This window comes from Rhinolophus sinicus, chromosome 12 (assembly GCF_057876585.1).
Source record: "Rhinolophus sinicus isolate RSI-liver-muscle chromosome 12, RSI-T2T, whole genome shotgun sequence".
NCBI classification, from domain to species: Eukaryota; Metazoa; Chordata; class Mammalia; order Chiroptera; family Rhinolophidae; genus Rhinolophus; species Rhinolophus sinicus.
In genome coordinates, this window is record NC_142512.1 from 552,493 (window position 1) to 564,500 (window position 12,008).

Here is a 12,008-nt window from a genome sequence, read left to right on the forward strand (position 1 = left end):
AGGGGCATGAATGGACTGGGGGGACGGGGGTACCAGTGGACCGGGAGATGGGGGGACCGGGGGACCGGGGACCGGGGGACGGGGGGACCGGGGGACCGGGGGTTGGGGGACTGGGGGATGAGGGGACCGGGAGATCGGGTACCGGGGAACGGGGCGACTAGGAGACGGGGGACCGCGAGACGGGGGACCGGGGACGGGGTGACCGGGAGATGGGACACCGGGAGACGGGAGACTGTGGGACGGGAGGACCGGAAGACGGGGCGAACGGAGAACTGGGGGATCGGTAGACGGGGGCCAGGGCGATGGGGGAAACGGGGGACTGGGGACCGGGGGACCAGGGACCGGGGGTTGGGGGTCCAGGGGATGAGGGGACCGGGAGACGGGGGACCTGGGGACCGGGCGACCGGGAGACGGGGGACCGGGAGACGGGGGGATGGGTGTGCGGCCGGACCGGGAGACAGAGGGACAGGGAGATGGGGGGACCGGGGGACCGGGGGAAGGGGGTAACACTGGACGGAGGACCGGGGGACCGGAAGACCGGGCGACCGGGAGACAGGGGACCGGGAGACTGGGGACCGGGAGACGGGGCGACCGGGGAACGGGGGGACCGGTAGAAGGGCGCCTGGGCGCCGGGGGAACCGGGGGACCGGGGGACCAGGAGGCGACGGGGGACCGGGGAACGGGAGACCGGGGGTATGGGGGGACGGGGGGACCAGGCGAAGGAGGGACGGGGGGACGGGGAGACGTTGGGACTGGGGGACCGGGGGACAGGTGGACCGCGAGACGGAGGACCGGGAGACGGGGGAACGGGGGTCGGGGGACCCGGGGAGGGGGGGACCGGGAGACGAGGGAATGGGGGACGGGTGGACCAGGGGCGTGGGGGGACTGGGGGGACGGGGGAGCGGGGGACGGGGGATGGGGCACTGGGGGGACGGGGGCACCGGGGGACGGGTGGACTGGGAGAGGGTGGATGGGGGTACGGGGGAACAGGGGGATCAGGGGACGGGGGGAACAGGGGACGGGGGGGACCGGAATAGGGGGGATGGTGGAACGTGGGGACGGGGGACCCGGGAGACGGGGGACAGGAAGACGGGGAACCGGGGGAACGGAGACAGGGGTGACGGGGAGACGGGGGTACCGGGGGACGGGGTACTGCGTGGGGCTGCACTGACATCAGCTGTTACCGCTTGGCCTTCAGCTGTTGCCAGTTGGCCATTGGACACCGGCAGAGCTGCGGTGGCCAAGCTAGGAAGCGCGGATGGTGGACTGCAAATTGCAGAGGGGCGCGGACTGCAGTGGGCCGGCTTGGTGGGTCTGTTGGTTGGCAGAGAATCGGCCAGCAGGTGGGGGATCGGGCGGCTCCGGCTTGCCGTGTCTCCAAGCCAGCCGCCCGTGAGACATGGTGCTATGAGCCCCCTATCCGTGGCTCTGTGGGTGTTCCTTCTTGGCCTCGCCAAATCCTGCGTTCTTGTGCGGGCAGAGGGACTAGAGTCCCCGCAGGACAGGGACAGACAGACAGAACGGGAGGAGGAGTAAGAGGGAGCGAGATGGAAATATACACGTATATGTACGTGTATGTGTCTAGACATACAGAGAGACATGGACAGAGACAGAGAAAGAGGGGGCAGGCACGCGGGGAGAGAGCTCCTGAGCCAGAGCCAGAACCCAACAGGCACGTCACAGAGCCAGACAGACATGGGGTGGGGGAGGGTGGGAGGGACGCACATTCGGGCACACGGACTGGGACAGACGCACTGAGGCTGTGTTGAAGTGGTGGCTTCTCCACCGGAGTGTGGTCGTGCCCGGGGCTGGGCTCCGCCAAGGAGGCATTGCCCTGGCGTTGGCAGTCACCATTGAAGCCCCCGGGGCGGGCCGCCAGGGTCTCCGGAGGGCCAGTGGGCTCTGAGCCCCGCCCAGGGACCCGCCCGCGGGAGGAGAGTGGCAGCCCCCAGGCACCCTGGTTGTGAGGATTGTGTGCCTGCGTGCCTGCTCTTCCCTTGTGGCGGTCTCCCCTGGAGTCGATGGCGCGTGGTGTGTTGGGGTGCTGCTCCCGCCGTCCCCTGGTTTGTCCCGGCTCTTTGTGCCCTTTGTGTCGGGGACACCGTGGCCGGCGGGAAGGGAGGGCTCCTGGCTCTTGTGGGAGACGGGAGGGGACGCGCGGGGGTGTGGGGAGAGGTGCCTGCCCGCGGAGACAGAAGACTCCGGTGGGGCGGGGCGGGTGGGCGTCCCGTTTGCCCGAGGACACGCCGATCCTGTGTCTCGGGGCCCAGGGGCAGGCGCAGGGATGGGCGTCCCCTGGGCTCGGGCCGAGGTGCAAAGGACCGGCACGTCCTGGGATGGAGAGAGCCTGGTGGAAGCCTGCGCCGGCAGGCAGCCCTGGGCTTGGGCGTTGGGGGTTGCGGCGGCGGCAGGGTCGGGGAGCGAGAGGGAGCCCTGCGATGGCGGTGGCGGCGGCGGCGACCTAGACGCGGCTGGCTGCTGCAGGCTGACGGCCTGCCTCGGCGAAGAGCACTAAGAAGAGGGAGAGGGGGGGAGCCCTGGCCGACAGGCCTGGTGTGCGGCCGGGGATGCGAGCTTGTAGTGCTGGGCGGCTGTCCCTCCTCTGGCCAGGGGGACCTTCGGCTGGCTGGGCGGCTGCAGGGGTTGCAGAGGGGCAAGGGGCGGCAGGGATTCGGAGGGAGGCACGCCGGGGCGGCGGCGCAAAAGGAGAGGCGAGCAAAAGCCTACAGGTATTCCCAGGCGGTCTCCCATGCAAGTACTAACCAGGCCCCTCCCTGCTTAGCTCCCGAGATCAGAGGAGATCGGGCGCGTTCAGGGTGGTATGGCCGTAGACGCTGGGACCCGGCTCCCGCGCCCCAAGAGCCTGCTCCCGGCCTGTCTCGTGAGCGCCCGCCATGCAGATGAGCCGCTCCGGTGGCGAGCATCGACCCGCGGGCCGGCTCTGCCAGCATCGCGTCTCCCCCCAGTCCGGCTCCCCGCCTCTTCCTAATGCCCCTGGCGTGGGCGGCGGGCTACTCCTGGCCGACAGCGAGGCCCCTTCGCGCCACCCGGGGCTCCATGGGACACTGCCACTTCCCTGATGGTGCCAGAAGTCGTGGAACTCTGGCATCCTGGGACTCTCCGCACCCAGACCGGCATACAACCCGCCCCCCTACCGCCACCAGGTTTACCCCCAACCGCAGCCCCAAGGCTGGTGGAGGCCTGCACCAGCAGCAACCCTGGGCCTGGGAGTTGTGGGAGGACCCCGCGGCGGCGGCGGGGGCGGCTGCGGCGGCGGCGGCGGCGGCGGCGGCGGAGGCAGGGGAGGGTGGCGAGGTAGGCGATGGCAACCGCGTGGATGGCGCCAGGGTGGCGATGGCGGCGGCGACAATGGGGGCTTTGACGGTGGGCGCTGGGACACGGGGGCCGATGGCGGCGGCGGTGGCGGCGGGGGCTGGGGAGGGCGTGAGGGCGGTGCTGGCGGCGGAGGCCGGGAGAGCAGAGGCGGGAGACTGAGCGAGTATGGCATTGGTGGCGGCGGGGGCTGGGGCGGGGGCGGGGAAGATGGGGGTGCTGGAGGCGGGGAGAGCAGAGGAGGGAATTGAGGGAGTGCGGCAATGGCGGCAGCGGGGGCGGGGGAGGGCGTGAGGGCGGTGCTGGCGGCGGAGGCCGGGAGAGCAGAGGCGGGAGACTGAGGGAGTATGGCGATGGTGGATGTGGGGGTCTGGGGCGGGGGCGGGGGAGATGGCGGTGCTGGAGGCGGGGAGAGCGGAGGAGGGAATTAAGGGAGTACGGATATGGCGGCGGCAGGGTCGGGGGTGGGGGAGAGGGCAGCACTGGTGGCGGAGATGGGGAGCGCGGTGCTGGCGGCCGAGGTGGGGAGAGCACAGGAGGGAGTTTGAGGGAGTTTGGCGGTGGCGGCGGCGGGGGCGGGGACAGGGGCGGGGGCGAGGGCAGCGCTGGCGGGGGGGGGGGGGGGGGTGTGGGGAGCCCGGTGGTGGCGGTGGCTTTGGCGCAGGCGGCGGTGGCGGCGACCGCGCGTCGGCGAAGGATTCGCGATGACGGCCTGCGGGACCGAAGAGGACTGAGAGGAGGGTGTGGGGGGGGAGCCCTGGCCCACGGGCCTGGTGTGCGGCCGGGGCTGCCAGCTTGTAGTGCCGGGCGGCTGACCCTCTGCTGGTCAGGGGGACCTGCGGCTGGCTGGGAGGCTGCAGAGGGGCAAGGGGCGGCAGGGGTTCGGAGGGAGCCACGCCGGAGCGGCGATGCAAAAGGAGACGCTAGCAAAAGCCAACAGGTATTCCCAGGCGGTCTCCCATCCATGTACTAACCAGGACAGACCCTGCTTCGCTTCCGAGATCAGACGAGATCTGCTGCGTTCAGGGTGGTATGGCCTTAGGCACTGGGACCCGGCTACCGGCACTCCAAGAGCCTGCTCCCGACTTGCCTCCTGAGCGCACGCGCCATGCTGCTGGGCCGCTCGGGTGGCGAGCATGTCTGCCCGAGTGCCTCCCGCCCGCTCCCCGCCTCCTCCGGTCGCCGCTGGTGTGGGCGACGGGCTACTCCTGGCCCGCAGCGAGGCCCCTTCGCGCCCCCCAGTGGCTCCACAGGCCTCTGTCACTTCCCTGACTGTGACATATGTCTGGGCGCCCTGGCATCCTGGGACTCCCCACGCCCGGAATGGCTTTTACCACGCCCCCCTACCCCAACCCCTCTCATCCCCCCCCAGCCCCACAACCGCACACCCCCCTTGCTGCTGTGCTGTCCCCACCACTCAGGGCCACCGAGGGGGTCGCAGGGTCCTCTCAGTCCCCTCCACCCTAGGGACGTGCAACCCAGGCCCTGGCCCTGGCCGGCCCCACCCACTGGCCCAAAGCCAGGGAGAGCCACCCGCGACCAGGGGGCAGCACCTCCAGACTGCCGCCACCCTTCGTCACACAGCCTTCTGTCTGGGCCCTCGCCCCTCATCAGCGACCGGCGTCCCGCCCGATCACTGGTCACTTCACTGGCTACACATCACCTCTCCTGACCCAGGGTGTTGAGAGAGAGGATGAGAGAAGGCCAGAGACGGAGCAAGAGGTAGGCGGAGAGAGACAGACGGGGACTGTGGGGACAGACTTGCAGAGAGCACTTTCCAGGCTCTGGGCCTCGCGTGGAGGGGTGCTGCGTGGGGGCTGCACGGACATCAGCTGTTACCGCTTGGCCATCAGCTGTTGCCAGTTGGCCATTGGCCACTGGCAGAGCTGCGGTGGCCAAGCTAGGAAGCGCGGATGGTGGACTGCAAATTGCAGAGGGGCGCGGACTGCAGTGGGCCGGCTTGGTGGGTCTGTTGGTTGGCAGAGAATCGGCCAGCAGGTGGGGGATCGGGCGGCTCCGGCTTGCCGTGTCTCCAAGCCAGCCGCCCGTGAGACATGGTGCTATGAGCCCCCTATCCGTGGCTCTGTGGGTGTTCCTTCTTGGCCTCGCCAAATCCTGCGTTCTTGTGCGGGCAGAGGGACTAGAGTCCCCGCAGGACAGGGACAGACAGACAGAACGGGAGGAGGAGTAAGAGGGAGCGAGATGGAAATATACACGTATATGTACGTGTATGTGTCTAGACATACAGAGAGACATGGACAGAGACAGAGAAAGAGGGGGCAGGCACGCGGGGAGAGAGCTCCTGAGCCAGAGCCAGAACCCAACAGGCACGTCACAGAGCCAGACAGACATGGGGTGGGGGAGGGTGGGAGGGACGCACATTCGGGCACACGGACTGGGACAGACGCACTGAGGTTGTGTTGAAGTGGTGGCTTCTCCACCGGAGTGTGGTCGTGCCCGGGGCTGGGCTCCGCCAAGGAGGCATTGCCCTGGCGTTGGCAGTCACCATTGAAGCCCCCGGGGCGGGCCGCCAGGGTCTCCGGAGGGCCAGTGGGCTCTGAGCCCCGCCCAGGGACCCGCCCGCGGGAGGAGAGTGGCAGCCCCCAGGCACCCTGGTTGTGAGGATTGTGTGCCTGCTCTTCCCTTGTGGCGGTCTCCCCTGGAGTCGATGGCGCGTGGTGTGTTGGGGTGCTGCTCCCGCCGTCCCCTGGTTTGTCCCGGCTCTTTGTGCCCTTTGTGTCGGGGACACCGTGGCCGGCGGGAAGGGAGGGCTCCTGGCTCTTGTGGGAGACGGGAGGGGACGCGCGGGGGTGTGGGGAGAGGTGCCTGCCCGCGGAGACAGAAGACTCCGGTGGGGCGGGGCGGGTGGGCGTCCCGTTTGCCCGAGGACACGCCGATCCTGTGTCTCGGGGCCCAGGGGCAGGCGCAGGGATGGGCGTCCCCTGGGCTCGGGCCGAGGTGCAAAGGACCGGCACGTCCTGGGATGGAGAGAGCCTGGTGGAAGCCTGCGCCGGCAGGCAGCCCTGGGCTTGGGCGTTGGGGGTTGCGGCGGCGGCAGGGTCGGGGAGCGAGAGGGAGCCCTGCGATGGCGGTGGCGGCGGCGGCGACCTAGACGCGGCTGGCTGCTGCAGGCTGACGGCCTGCCTCGGCGAAGAGCACTAAGAAGAGGGAGAGGGGGGGAGCCCTGGCCGACAGGCCTGGTGTGCGGCCGGGGATGCGAGCTTGTAGTGCTGGGCGGCTGTCCCTCCTCTGGCCAGGGGGTCCTTCGGCTGGCTGGGCGGCTGCAGGGGTTGCAGAGGGGCAAGGGGCGGCAGGGATTCGGAGGGAGGCACGCCGGGGCGGCGGCGCAAAAGGAGAGGCGAGCAAAAGCCTACAGGTATTCCCAGGCGGTCTCCCATGCAAGTACTAACCAGGCCCCTCCCTGCTTAGCTCCCGAGATCAGAGGAGATCGGGCGCGTTCAGGGTGGTATGGCCGTAGACGCTGGGACCCGGCTCCCGCGCCCCAAGAGCCTGCTCCCGGCCTGTCTCGTGAGCGCCCGCCATGCAGATGAGCCGCTCCGGTGGCGAGCATCGACCCGCGGGCCGGCTCTGCCAGCACCGCGTCCCCCCCCAGTCCGGCTCCCCGCCTCTTCCTAATGCCCCTGGCGTGGGCGGCGGGCTACTCCTGGCCGACAGCGAGGCCCCTTCGCGCCACCCGGGGCTCCATGGGACACTGCCACTTCCCTGATGGTGCCAGAAGTCGTGGAACTCTGGCATCCTGGGACTCCCCGCACCCAGACCGGCATACAACCCGCCCCCCTACCGCCACCAGGTTTACCCCCAACCGCAGCCCCAAGGCTGGTGGAGGCCTGCACCAGCAGGCAACCCTGGGCCTGGGAGTTGTGGGAGGACCCCGCGGCGGCGGCGGGGGCGGCTGCGGCGGCGGCGGCGACGGCGGCGGCGGCGGAGGCAGGGGAGGGTGGCGAGGTAGGCGATGGCAACCGCGTGGATGGCGCCAGGGCGGCGATGGCGGCGGCGACAATGGGGGCTTTGACGGTGGGCGCTGGGACACGTGGGCCGATGGCGGCGGCGGTGGCGGCGGGGGCTGGGGAGGGCGTGAGGGCGGTGCTGGCGGCGGAGGCCGGGAGAGCAGAGGCGGGAGACTGAGCGAGTATGGCATTGGTGGCGGCGGGGGCTGGGGCGGGGGCGGGGAAGATGGCGGTGCTGGAGGCGGGGAGAGCAGAGGAGGGAATTGAGGGAGTGCGGCAATGGCGGCAGCGGGGGCGGGGGAGGGCGTGAGGGCGGTGCTGGCGGCGGAGGCCGGGAGAGCAGAGGCGGGAGACTGAGGGAGTATGGCGATGGTGGATGCGGGGGTCTGGGGCGGGGGCGGGGGAGATGGCGGTGCTGGAGGCGGGGAGAGCGGAGGAGGGAATTGAGGGAGTACGGATATGGCGGCGGCGGGGGCGGGGGTGGGGGAGAGGGCAGCACTGGTGGCGGAGATGGGGAGCGCGGTGCTGGCGGCCGAGGTGGGGAGAGCACAGGAGGGAGTTTGAGGGAGTTTGGCGGTGGCGGCGGCGGGGGCGGGGACAGGGGCGGGGGCGAGGGCAGCGCTGGCGGGGGGGGGGGGGGGGGTGGGGAGCCCGGTGGTGGCGGTGGCTTTGGCGCAGGCGGCGGTGGCGGCGACCGCGCGTCGGCGAAGGATTCGCGATGACGGCCTGCGGGACCGAAGAGGACTGAGAGGAGGGTGTGGGGGGGAGCCCTGGCCCACGGGCCTGGTGTGCGGCCGGGGCTGCCAGCTTGTAGTGCCGGGCGGCTGACCCTCTGCTGGTCAGGGGGACCTGCGGCTGGCTGGGAGGCTGCAGAGGGGCAAGGGGCGGCAGGGGTTCGGAGGGAGCCACGCCGGAGCGGCGATGCAAAAGGAGACGCTAGCAAAAGCCAACAGGTATTCCCAGGCGGTCTCCCATCCAAGTACTAACCAGGACAGACCCTGCTTCGCTTCCGAGATCAGACGAGATCTGCTGCGTTCAGGGTGGTATGGCCTTAGGCACTGGGACCCGGCTCCCGGCACTCCAAGAGCCTGCTCCCGACTTGCCTCCTGAGCGCACGCGCCATGCTGCTGGGCCGCTCGGGTGGCGAGCATGTCTGCCCGAGTGCCTCCCGCCCGCTCCCCGCCTCCTCCGATCGCCGCTGGTGTGGGCGACGGGCTACTCCTGGCCCGCAGCGAGGCCCCTTCGCGCCCCCCAGTGGCTCCACAGGCCTCTGTCACTTCCCTGACTGTGACATATGTCTGGGCGCCCTGGCATCCTGGGACTCCCCACGCCCGGAATGGCTTTTACCACGCCCCCCTACCCCAACCCCTCTCATCCCCCCCCAGCCCCACAACCGCACACCCCCCTTGCTGCTGTGCTGTCCCCACCACTCAGGGCCACCGAGGGGGTCGCAGGGTCCTCTCAGTCCCCTCCACCCTAGGGACGTGCAACCCAGGCCCTGGCCCTGGCCGGCCCCACCCACTGGCCCAAAGCCAGGGAGAGCCACCCGCGACCAGGGGGCAGCACCTCCAGACTGCCGCCACCCTTCGTCACACAGCCTTCTGTCTGGGCCCTCGCCCCTCATCAGCGACCGGCGTCCCGCCCGATCACTGGTCACTTCACTGGCTACACATCACCTCTCCTGACCCAGGGTGTTGAGAGAGAGGATGAGAGAAGGCCAGAGACGGAGCAAGAGGTAGGCGGAGAGAGACAGACGGGGACTGTGGGGACAGACTTGCAGAGAGCACTTTCCAGGCTCTGGGCCTCGCGTGGAGGGGTGCTGCGTGGGGGCTGCACGGACATCAGCTGTTACCGCTTGGCCATCAGCTGTTGCCAGTTGGCCATTGGCCACTGGCAGAGCTGCGGTGGCCAAGCTAGGAAGCGCGGATGGTGGACTGCAAATTGCAGAGGGGCGCGGACTGCAGTGGGCCGGCTTGGTGGGTCTGTTGGTTGGCAGAGAATCGGCCGGCAGGTTGGGGATCGGGCGGCTCCGGCTTGCCGTGTCTCCAAGCCAGCTGCCCGTGAGACATGGTGCTATGAGCCCCCTATCCGTGGCTCTGTTGGTGTTCCTTCTTGGCCTCGCCAAATCCTGGGTTCTTGTGCGGGCAGAGGGACTAGAGTCCCCGCAGGACAGGGACCGACAGACAGAACGGGGGGACAGGGGGACCGGGGGACGGGAGGACCGGGGGACAGGGGACCGGGAGACGGGTGTAAGGGGGGGGACAGGGAGAACGGTGGGACTGTAGGAACCCGGGGCGGGGGTACCGGGGGACGGGGTACCAGGAGATGGGGGAAGGGGGGCAGGGGGACAGGGAGACCGTTGGAACTGGGAGAACCGGGGGACGGGGGGTCTGGGAGACGGGGGCATGTGGGACGGGGGGAAGGGGTGACCGGAAGATGGGGGGACGGGAGTACGAGAGGGCCGGGGGGACGGGGGGACTGGGGGATGGGGGGACAAGGGGACCGGGGGACCGGGGGGACAGGGGGACTGGGTACTGGGAGACAGTGGGACCAGGGGACGGGGGGACCGGGAGATGGGGGGACACGGTACCAGGGGAAAGGGAGACCGGGGAATTGGGGGACAGGGAGACTGGGGGACTGGGGGATTGGGGGAATGAGAGGACGGTGGGACTGGCGGACGGTGGGACGGAGGGACCAGGAGACCGGTGGATGGAGGGAAAGGAGTACGAGGGTACTGGGGGACGAGGGACATGGGGAGGGGGGGACCGGGAAACGGGGGAACGGGGGACCGTGAGACGGGGGGACCGGGAGATGGGGGACCTGGGGCCGGGGGGACGGGGTGACGGGGGGACCGGGAGACAGAGGGACAGGGGGACTGGAGGGTCGGGGGGACCGGGGGACGGGGGGACCGGGGGACGGGGGGACCGGGGCAACGGAGACGGGGGGGACCGGGGGAACGGCGGATGGGGGGACCAGGGGACCCGCGGACCGGGGGACCGGAGGTTGGGGGGACCGGGGGATAGGGGACCGGGCGACGGGGTGACCAGGGGCATGAATGGACTGGGGGGACGGGGGTACCAGTGGACCGGGAGATGGGGGGACCGGGGGACCGGGGACCGGGGGAAGGGGGGACCGGGGGACCGGGGGTTGGGGGACTGGGGGATGAGGGGACCGGGAGATCGGGTACCGGGGAACGGGGCGCCTAGGAGACAGGGGACCGCGAGACGGGGGACCGGGGACGGGGTGACCGGGAGATGGGACACCGGGAGACGGGAGACTGTGGGACGGGAGGACCGGAAGACGGGGCGAACGGAGAACTGGGGGATCGGTAGACGGGGGCCAGGGCGATGGGGGAACCGGGGGACTGGGGGACCGGGGGACCAGGGACCGGGGGTTGGGGGTCCAGGGGATGAGGGGACCGGGAGACGGGGGACCTGGGGACCGGGCGACCGGGAGACGGGGGACCGGGAGACGGGGGGATGGGTGTGCGGCCGGACCGGGAGTCAGAGGGACAGGGAGATGGGGGGACCGGGGGACCGGGGGAAGGGGGTAACACTGGACGGAGGACCGGGGGACCGGAAGACCGGGCGACCGGGAGACAGGGGACCGGGAGACTGGGGACCGGGAGACAGGGCGACCGGGGAACGGGGGGCACCGGTAGAAGGGCGCCTGGGCGCCGGGGGAACCGGGGGAACCGGGGGACCAGGAGGCGACGGGGGACCGGGGAACGGGAGACCGGGGGTATGGGGGGACGGGGGGACCAGGCGAAGGAGGGACGGGGGGACGGGGAGACGTTGGGACTGGGGGACCGTGGGACAGGTGGACCGCGAGACGGAGGACCGGGAGACGGGGGAACGGGGGTCGGGGGACCCGGGGAGGGGGGGACCGGGAGACGAGGGAATGGGGGACGGGTGGACCAGGGGCGTGGGGGGACTGGGGGGACGGGGGAGCGGGGGATGGGGGATGGGGCACTGGGGGGACGGGGGCACCGGGGGACGGTGGACTGGGAGAGGGTGGATGGGGGTACGGGGGAACAGGGGGATCAGGGGACGGGGGGACCGGGGGACGGGGGGACCGGGGCAACGGAGACGGGGGGGACCGGGGGAACGGCGGATGGGGGGACCAGGGGACCCGCGGACCGGGGGACCGGAGGGTGGGGGGACCGGGGGATAGGGGACCGGGCGACGGGGTGACCAGGGGCATGAATGGACTGGGGGGACGGGGGTACCAGTGGACCGGGAGATGGGGGGACGGGGGGACTGGGGACCGGGGGACGGGGGGACCGGGGGACCGGGGGTTGGGGGACTGGGGGATGAGGGGACCGGGAGATCGGGTACCGGGGAACGGGGCGACTAGGAGACGGGGGACCGCGAGACGGGGGACCGGGGACGGGGTGACCGGGAGATGGGGGGACACGGTACCAGGGGAAAGGGAGACCGGGGAATTGGGGGACAGGGAGACTGGGGGACTGGGGGATTGGGGGAATGAGAGGACGGTGGGACTGGCGGACGGTGGGACGGAGGGACCAGGAGACCGGTGGATGGAGGGACAGGAGTACGAGGGTACTGGGGGACGAGGGACATGGGGAGGGGGGACCGGGAAACGGGGGAACGGGGGACCGTGAGACGGGGGGTCCGGGAGATGGGGGACCTGGGGCCGGGGGGACGGGGTGACGGGGGGACCGGGAGACAGAGGGACAGGGGGACT

At 71.1% G+C, this 12,008-nt stretch overlaps 3 pseudogenes; all 3 read right to left on the reverse strand.

Annotated features, from left to right (window-relative positions):
• Positions 1 to 2,713: 2,713 nt before the first annotated feature.
• Positions 2,714 to 2,833, reverse strand: LOC148756164 (5S ribosomal RNA; annotated as a pseudogene).
• Positions 2,834 to 6,693: 3,860 nt separating this feature from the next.
• LOC148756165 (5S ribosomal RNA) lies at positions 6,694 to 6,813 on the reverse strand (annotated as a pseudogene).
• Positions 6,814 to 8,238: 1,425 nt separating this feature from the next.
• LOC148756166 (5S ribosomal RNA) lies at positions 8,239 to 8,358 on the reverse strand (annotated as a pseudogene).
• Positions 8,359 to 12,008: the final 3,650 nt, after the last annotated feature.